The sequence below is a fragment of the Ipomoea triloba genome, chromosome 6, assembly GCF_003576645.1.
Source record: "Ipomoea triloba cultivar NCNSP0323 chromosome 6, ASM357664v1".
Taxonomy (NCBI): domain Eukaryota; kingdom Viridiplantae; phylum Streptophyta; class Magnoliopsida; order Solanales; family Convolvulaceae; genus Ipomoea; species Ipomoea triloba.
In genome coordinates, this window is record NC_044921.1 from 9,935,823 (window position 1) to 9,945,658 (window position 9,836).

At 33.0% G+C, this 9,836-nt stretch overlaps 1 pseudogene; it reads left to right on the plus strand.

Annotated features, from left to right (window-relative positions):
* The first annotated feature begins 744 nt into the window (after positions 1 to 744).
* On the plus strand, positions 745 to 9,422 carry LOC116023820 (annotated as a pseudogene).
* The last annotated feature ends 414 nt before the right edge of the window (positions 9,423 to 9,836 follow it).

Genomic DNA, 9,836 nt, shown 5'->3' on the forward strand with positions numbered 1-9,836 from the left:
AAAAATTTAATTATTCTAAAACATAATTACACTAATATAACTCGTAAAATTCAACAACATCGTTTTAAACTGTGGTTCACACATGTGTGTACCACTATGTCTATATAATAAATAAAAATAAATGAAATAATTATTTTTAAGGGCAAAAATGTCGATTTAACATTAAATGGGGAAAAACTACCACTTTTAAAATAACTGAGGGGGGAAAATAGCCACTTTAATAACACAGGGGAAAAAAGTGCTATATGTACATAACATATGGGGTAAAAGTGTCATTTTCCCTAAATATATTAAGCCTGTAATATTATGTACAGTGTACTACATATACATAATATATTTTTTTTTAAATATGGGCCCCCCAATTTTTGGGGGCCCTGTTTGCCTAAGGGTCGGCCCTGCCGCGCACCTAAAGTTTTAAAATTGTGCACTTAAATGTTATAATTGATGCACCTTAGTACATAAACCACGCATCTTAAGAAGAAAAAGATTACGCACCCTAAGAAGAAAAATTATGTACCTAAATATTTAAATCGACGCACCTTAAGTTTCAACAATCAATACATCTTAAATACACAAACCACGCACATTAAGAAGAAAAATCAGGCACCTAAAATTGGGCGCTTGCCGCTTGGGCAATGGCTGGTGTGGTGGTATTTTTGTCATTTCCTTCCTAAAATTCATTGCATATTTGCATGTTTTATGTTTATACGGGTTCATGCCGCTGACACTGCACATACTAAAAAAAGATAAGACTAATCATCGTTTTTACTCTCTCTTCTTCTTCTTCTTCTTCTTCTTCTTCTTCTTCTTCTTCTTCTTCTTCTTCTTCTTCTTCTTCCTGAAGATCGATTGGATTTTAGAAAGTGAGGAACCCAGTGAATTTGTGTCACTGTTGCCATGGAAAATTTCTCAGACGAAAAGGGGGAGCAGCAGCCTCTCTTGGAGACTTCTGCTCCTCAGCCTCGGGGTGGTGGCTTAAGAACTCTGCCCTTCATTGCTGGTAATACAATTTTTCTTCTCCTTAGCTCTTTTCTTTTTAAATAGCCCTGATCAGTTCATAGATATGTATGCGTTCAAAATTTGGGGTAGTGTTGGGATGAGGCCCGTAAAGGCCAAATCTAGCACTGTAAGTGGGAAATTGTTGGGTGGAGGGCCAAATCTAGCACCGGTGGGTGGGGAATTATTAGGTTAAGGCGAGTAAAGGACTTAGTGCCTCAACACTCAGTGTCTCAAACAATGTAATAATAGCCTATAAGGAAATAAAATTGCTCATTTGCTGGTACTAACTATAGCTTAGCTTTTGTGGTAAGTGGTAAGCACTTGATCCAAAAATTGGGTACCGCCGGTTCACTTAGCTTGTTAATTTGAACATGGAGTTGCGTAATAATTTTGGTAGCAATAATGAATCTAGAGCTGGTTTTTATATTACTGTAATTTTGTGGGTTTTGTATGCTCTGATCATGGATAGGAAATTTGGCATTGACCAATATGGCGACTCTTGGGTTAGCTCCTAACATGATTCTGTATCTGATGAGGGAGTATGAAATGGATATGGCTAGTGGATCCAATGTACTGTATTGGTGGAATGCAACTTCTAATATCACCCCTGTAATCGGAGCTTTTATGGCAGATTCTTGTGTGGGCCGGTTTCAAATAATTACCATGGGATCTGTTATTAGCTTTGTGGTAAAAGTTTTCAGTTTAATTTTTTATAGTTTCTGGACTGCATAATCAAGCATATTTTACATAGCCACCACAGTTATTGTGGTTTTATATGTTCTTACAGTTTCTTGCTAGCTTTACTAATTTCACTAGGATGGATGCTGATAATTTTGTACATTAATTGCTTATTTATTGACACTTTGACTATTTTCAAGCATTTACACTTCCTTAAACAAGAAAAGGACATTATTTAGAAAATAACATATAAGCTCTGATTTTTGTTTTCTGAAGTCTTAGTAATGAGTTTTTGTTCTCATCTACCCGAGGGTATGCACTGGGTAAACACTGCCCGCCTATTGACCCTAGCTGAAAAAGGACCACAAGGAGATAACCAATCTATGTTGTTCATAACTGACCGACTCAAATCAAGAGGACTAAGATTCGAACTCGTGACTTTGTGATTACAAGTTTGCATCCTTAACTTATTCATGATGACTGGGGTTACCCCAATTTTTGTTCTCCTTTGTGTGGTGAGAGTGGAAGGTGGAATTATCTTTTGGGATGGAGGATGGTCTCAGTTCAGACACTTGAACATCGGATAAGTTTTAGGGGCGAAGTCATTGTCATTACAGCTAATGAACTTTTGTACATATATTTGTTGGTAGAATACCAGAAGCACCTACATAGGGTCTCTCTCCTTTTTTTTTTTTTTTTTTGTTTTGGCAAAAGGGTCAAATAGGCCCATGTACTATCATTGATTGTTCATCTAGCACCATGAACTAAAATATGGTCCATCTAGGTCATTATACTCCTAATTATTTTTCAACTAGCATTTTTAACCTATTTCTAACAAGTAACCCATCTAATTTGATGACATGGAAAAATAAAATTAGAAAAAATGATGACATGTTATTTATATGGATGTTTTGGATGATTTCTACCATATTTCATTAATGAAAAAAAAATAACTTCTTGCAATGAAATAGGGTAGAAATCAAATTTGTTACATAAAGTTTTAACTACATGAGTGTATGTATAGTGGGGTATTCATAAAGTTTTAACTACATGAGTGTATGTATAGTGGGGTATTCACTATCGTTCGGCAATGAGATTTTATGTATAGTGGGGTATTCACTATCGTTCGGCAATGAGATTTCATGAATAGTGGGGTATTCACTATCGTTCGGCAATGAGATTTCATGAAAATCGATATATGAAAATTAAATTATTTTTATAATAACTTAAGATATATTTTATTGGGTAAATTTTATTTTATTTTAAAAATAAATTAATATTTTTGGATTTTTGGATAATTGAATAACTTAAGATATTGTATTTTTGGATGATTTCTTGGAAAGAAATATGACAGAAATCAAAGTTGTTATATAAAGTTTCAACTACAGTGTACTGTATATGTATAGCGAGGTATTCAGTGTCGTTCGACAATGAGATTCCATGAAAATTGTTATATAAAAATTAAATTATTTTTTAAAAAATAATAAAATTTACCCAATATAATATCTTAAGTTATTATATTTAATTTTAATATATCGATTTTCATGGAATTTCATTGCCAAACAATTTTGAATATCCCACTATACATACACAGTCACTGTAATTAAAACATTATTTAACAACTTTGATTTCTACCCTATTTCATTGCAAGAAATCATTTTCTTCATTAATGAAATAGGATAAAATCATCCAAAACGTTCATATAAATAACATGTCATCATTTTTTATTATTTTATTTTTCCATGTCAACAAATTAGATGGGTTACTTGTTAGAAATGGGCTAAAAATGATATATGAAAAATAATTAGGAGTATAATGACTTAGATGGACCATATTTTAGTTCATGGTGTTGGATGAACAATCAGTGTTAGTACATGGGTCTATTTGACCCTTTTGCCTTTTTTTTTTCTTTTAATAAATAAGCTAAATTTTAAATACTACCTCCGTCCCATTTTGGTTATCTGTTTCGTTTAACGATGCTTCACTGAAGTTATTTTTAATCTAATTTTTCATAATATTAAGTTTAGCATTAATATATAAAATTTATATATTTAGAAACAACATTAAAAGTACTATTAAACACAAAAAATTAAATTTACAAATAATAAAAAATTACTTTAAGAAAATAAGCTAGTTGATTTGACCAACGAAGAGTAAATTAAAATGGGTCAAAGGGAGTATTTAGGTAAATTTTTGACAGAATCTAGGTTTTATTACAACTTGAGAAGTGAAAGAAAGTCTCTCTATTAGAATGCAGTATCTGTTCTCCATTGAGGCTCAAACCCACCACCTCCCGTATAAAGGGAAGGGTTTGATGCCACTGGACCACAAGGTCCTTGGCAGACTGTATGTTGTTTTGCTGGAATGTTATGTTATTCTCAAACTGTTGGAACTTCATTCCAATTGATGCCCACGTTATGCTTCGAAAATTGTTATTGGATTTGTTGATTAGTTGATGCATTGTATGAAAACTCTACTCAATGGTTAGCTTTTATGCATCTCGGCCTTATTTTCCATTAGTGCTTAAATTTTCTTCAATCGTAATGCCACTAGTAGAAAATTAAAGGCTTTTTGTAGGCATAGAACTAAAGTGTCTTGGATGATGAAACCCATATATATTTTGTAGGGAATGTTTATCTTTTGGCTAACAACTGTTATACCGCAAGCAAGGCCCCCTCCCTGCTTGGATTCAAACAACACTTGCAGTTCTGCAACAGGGGTCCAACTTTTTCTTTTATTTACCTCTTTTATTCTTGTGTCCATTGGTTCTGGAGGGGTAAATTCTTCTTCGTTGGCGTTTGGTGTTGATCAGTTAAAGAATGAGGGTGTGAAAATGGAGAGATACTTTGGCTGGTACTATGCTATTACCTTAGTGTCGGGCCTCGTTGCCATGACTTGTCTGGTTTATATCCAAGAGAACATGGGGTGGGAAATCGGATTTGGCGTTCTTCTTCTGCTTATGCTATGTGCAGCTGTTTTAATCTTTCTGGGTTCCCCTTTCTATGTGAAACCAAAGTCCAAAGGAAGCTTACTCACAGGGTTAATTCAGGTGATTGTAGCTTCTTACAGANGAGTGTATGTATAGTGGGGTATTCACTATCGTTCGGCAATGAGATTTCATGAAAATCGATATATGAAAATTAAATTATTTTTATAATAACTTAAGATATATTTTATTGGGTAAATTTTATTTTATTTTAAAAATAAATTAATATTTTTGGATTTTTGGATAATTGAATAACTTAAGATATTGTATTTTTGGATGATTTCTTGGAAAGAAATATGACAGAAATCAAAGTTGTTATATAAAGTTTCAACTACAGTGTACTGTATATGTATAGCGAGGTATTCAGTGTCGTTCGACAATGAGATTCCATGAAAATTGTTATATAAAAATTAAATTATTTTTTAAAAAATAATAAAATTTACCCAATATAATATCTTAAGTTATTATATTTAATTTTAATATATCGATTTTCATGGAATTTCATTGCCAAACAATTTTGAATATCCCACTATACATACACAGTCACTGTAATTAAAACATTATTTAACAACTTTGATTTCTACCCTATTTCATTGCAAGAAATCATTTTCTTCATTAATGAAATAGGATAAAATCATCCAAAACGTTCATATAAATAACATGTCATCATTTTTTATTATTTTATTTTTCCATGTCAACAAATTAGATGGGTTACTTGTTAGAAATGGGCTAAAAATGATATATGAAAAATAATTAGGAGTATAATGACTTAGATGGACCATATTTTAGTTCATGGTGTTGGATGAACAATCAGTGTTAGTACATGGGTCTATTTGACCCTTTTGCCTTTTTTTTTTCTTTTAATAAATAAGCTAAATTTTAAATACTACCTCCGTCCCATTTTGGTTATCTGTTTCGTTTAACGATGCTTCACTGAAGTTATTTTTAATCTAATTTTTCATAATATTAAGTTTAGCATTAATATATAAAATTTATATATTTAGAAACAACATTAAAAGTACTATTAAACACAAAAAATTAAATTTACAAATAATAAAAAATTACTTTAAGAAAATAAGCTAGTTGATTTGACCAACGAAGAGTAAATTAAAATGGGTCAAAGGGAGTATTTAGGTAAATTTTTGACAGAATCTAGGTTTTATTACAACTTGAGAAGTGAAAGAAAGTCTCTCTATTAGAATGCAGTATCTGTTCTCCATTGAGGCTCAAACCCACCACCTCCCGTATAAAGGGAAGGGTTTGATGCCACTGGACCACAAGGTCCTTGGCAGACTGTATGTTGTTTTGCTGGAATGTTATGTTATTCTCAAACTGTTGGAACTTCATTCCAATTGATGCCCACGTTATGCTTCGAAAATTGTTATTGGATTTGTTGATTAGTTGATGCATTGTATGAAAACTCTACTCAATGGTTAGCTTTTATGCATCTCGGCCTTATTTTCCATTAGTGCTTAAATTTTCTTCAATCGTAATGCCACTAGTAGAAAATTAAAGGCTTTTTGTAGGCATAGAACTAAAGTGTCTTGGATGATGAAACCCATATATATTTTGTAGGGAATGTTTATCTTTTGGCTAACAACTGTTATACCGCAAGCAAGGCCCCCTCCCTGCTTGGATTCAAACAACACTTGCAGTTCTGCAACAGGGGTCCAACTTTTTCTTTTATTTACCTCTTTTATTCTTGTGTCCATTGGTTCTGGAGGGGTAAATTCTTCTTCGTTGGCGTTTGGTGTTGATCAGTTAAAGAATGAGGGTGTGAAAATGGAGAGATACTTTGGCTGGTACTATGCTATTACCTTAGTGTCGGGCCTCGTTGCCATGACTTGTCTGGTTTATATCCAAGAGAACATGGGGTGGGAAATCGGATTTGGCGTTCTTCTTCTGCTTATGCTATGTGCAGCTGTTTTAATCTTTCTGGGTTCCCCTTTCTATGTGAAACCAAAGTCCAAAGGAAGCTTACTCACAGGGTTAATTCAGGTGATTGTAGCTTCTTACAGAAAGAGAAGTCTCCTGCTTTCATCTGGCAATGGAAGTATAGGATACTATCAAGAAGGTACCATGTTACGTCTCCCAAGTGATACACTGAGGTAAGGGGATCCATTTTATGAGTTTTTTGACACTTTTGGTCCCAAGAATATTGTATCACTAACAATGTTGATCTATTACTTTCAAAACTCGCTTAATCCAAGTATCATTTTCTTGACGTATATATATAAATGGTTCTTCGGTTCTTCCGGTGGTGAAATCTCGGGCCATTTTTCACCGGGGAAAAATATTTTTCCTTCTACCGTCACTAATGACGACCACTCTGTCATCTAACGGCTTTTCTGGACAGATTTATTATTATTATTTATTTTGGTCATTAGAAAAGGAAATTACGGTTTTACTTTTGCTATAATTTTTTCCGGTAAAAAATGGACGGAAATTTTACTAGGACTATTTACGCTAAGAAAATGATACTCGTGGACCAATTATGCAAATTTTGAAAATAGTGGATCTATATTGTCAGTGACAGAATACTTGTGCGACCAAAAGTATGAAAAACTTACAGCGTGTTTGGTTTGTCATTCTATTCCTAGGAATAGCACTCCCGGGAATGAGCTATTATTCCCTTTGCAAAGGGAATAGCCATTCCTAAGGGACCGACACCCTAGTATTAGCTATTCCCAAGTATTTGGGAATAACTTTTGTACTATAATAGCGTAAATACCCTCTTGTATTATATTATAATTCTTAATATATATATTAAAAATATAAGTAATAACAATAATAACAATAATAATAATAATAATAATAATAATAATAATAATAATAATACATTTTTATTATTCTAAGTTATGAGTTGATTTTCAAAAAAAATAATAATAATACATTTTTATGTAGGGGTATTTATGTCTTTTAAACACATTCCATTTCTATTCCTTAAACTAACCAAACATTGAAATTACATTCCTAAAGTCTATTCGTTCGGCGAACCAAACAATAGAATACAACTCATATTCTATTCCTTACTTATTTCATTACTTATGAAATACTATTCATATTCCATTAAAATTCATTATGTGAACCAAACATGCTGTTAATTCTTTACCTTTACCAATTCCATTACCATTCTGATTACAATGTTTGAACCAAACACACCATTACATTTTTTTTGAGTACTGCTGCCTCTGTTACAATGCAGTATCCGTTCATAACTACTTTCTCAACTTATTGATTATATATAGGTTTTCTTAACGTATAATCATATATAAATGGTCCTTCCTGAGTTCCTATGGTTAAATCTCCATTTATTTTTCACGAGGGAAAAATATTTCCCCTTTATACAAGCGTAAAACTGTCTTTTCCTTTTACCATCACTAATGACCACTTTGTCATCTAATGGCTTTTCTTGACAGATTGTTTTTTTATTATTTATTTTGGTCAATAGAAAAGGAAAAGGTGATTTTACCCTTACTATAATTTTTTCCAGTGAAAAATAGACATAAATTTCACCAGAAGGATCATTTACATTAAGATAATGATGCTCGTGGACCAATTATGTAAGTTTTGAGAGTAGTGAATTAATATTGTTAGTGACAAAATACTCGTGGACCAAAAGTGTGAAAAACTCTATTCTTTACCTTTACCAAATACCAAATGTCTGATTTACATTAGGATTCCAATGTTTGAATAAAAGGCATCCTTACATTTAAATCATTGATTATATATAGGTTTCTTAATAAAGCTTGCATTATACAAGATCCCCATCAAGACTTGAACTCAGATGGAAAAGCAGCATATCCATGGAGTCTTTGTACAGTAGATCAAGTAGAGGAGCTGAAAGCAATCCTAAATGTTATCCCAATATGGGTTACTGGTATTATAATGAGCATAAATATCAGCCAAGGTTCTTTTGACACCCTTCAAGCCACCACTGTGGATCGACATATAATAGGCTCTAGCTTTCAAATTCCAGTAGGCTCCCTGGGAATTTTCGCATTCGTTTCTGTGATAATTTGGCTTGTGTTATACGAACGAGCCATTATACCCATTTCTTCAAGAATCATGGGAAAGCCCATTCGATTTAGTACGGAGACAAGAATGGGATGTGGGATCTTTGTATCTTTCCTGTCCGTTGTGGTGGCAGCTGCTGTGGAGACCGTTAGGCGGAGCCTTGCAAATAAGGAGGGATACTCGGAGGATCCATAGGGCATAATCAAGATGTCAGTACTGTGGCTAGTGCCACACTTGATGCTTGTAGGCTTTGCAGAGGCCATGAATGCAGTTGCTCAAAACGAGTTCTATGTATCAGAGTTCCCCCAAAGCATGGCGAGCATAGCGTCCAATCTTCTCGGACTAGGCTCCGCTGCAGGGAGCGTGGCGGCCAGCTTTCTGATGAGTGCTATCAATGACATGAGTGAAAGAGGAGAAAGCGGGAGTTGGATATCCAGCAACATAAACATGGGTCACTATGACTACTACAACTGGATTCTTGCCGGGTTAAGCATGGCTAATATGTTGCTTTTCTTCTTTTGTAGCCGGGCTTATGGTCCCTGCCGGGAAGAGAATGACCTAAACACTGTTGTGGAAGTAGAGGCGGCGTCCTAAACTAGTACTGTATTAAGCAAGTTAAAGCCTTCATATCCCCTGTAAATATAGTTACATATAAGATTGCCATCCATGTATATGCCTGGCCATAATGGATAAGTAAATTTTGTTTAGTTTGTATTTTATTTAGTTGTAGTATCAGCCTGTATACCAAGTGCGGTGCACCATCATATTGATATCTATATCTATACTATTATATTATATTATATATATATATAATAATAGAAGTGCCTAGCAAAAGTTTTTCTCCCCCCAAAACTGGAGGGCATTTTTGTAACAACATAATGGATATTATTTATTTATTTATTATTTTATTAATTTTATTAATTATCCATATTTATTAATAATGTAATGCCATTATCCATATTTATTAATAATATTAATTGGTGATTGATGATATATAATTTGTGATATATCTAATATGAATATATGATAATATTGTTAATATTTATTTATTTATTTATTATTTTATTAATTATATTAATTATCCATATTTATTAATAATGTAATGCCATAAGGTAATATGGTAATATTGTGTTGTTAATATTGATTGGTGATTGGT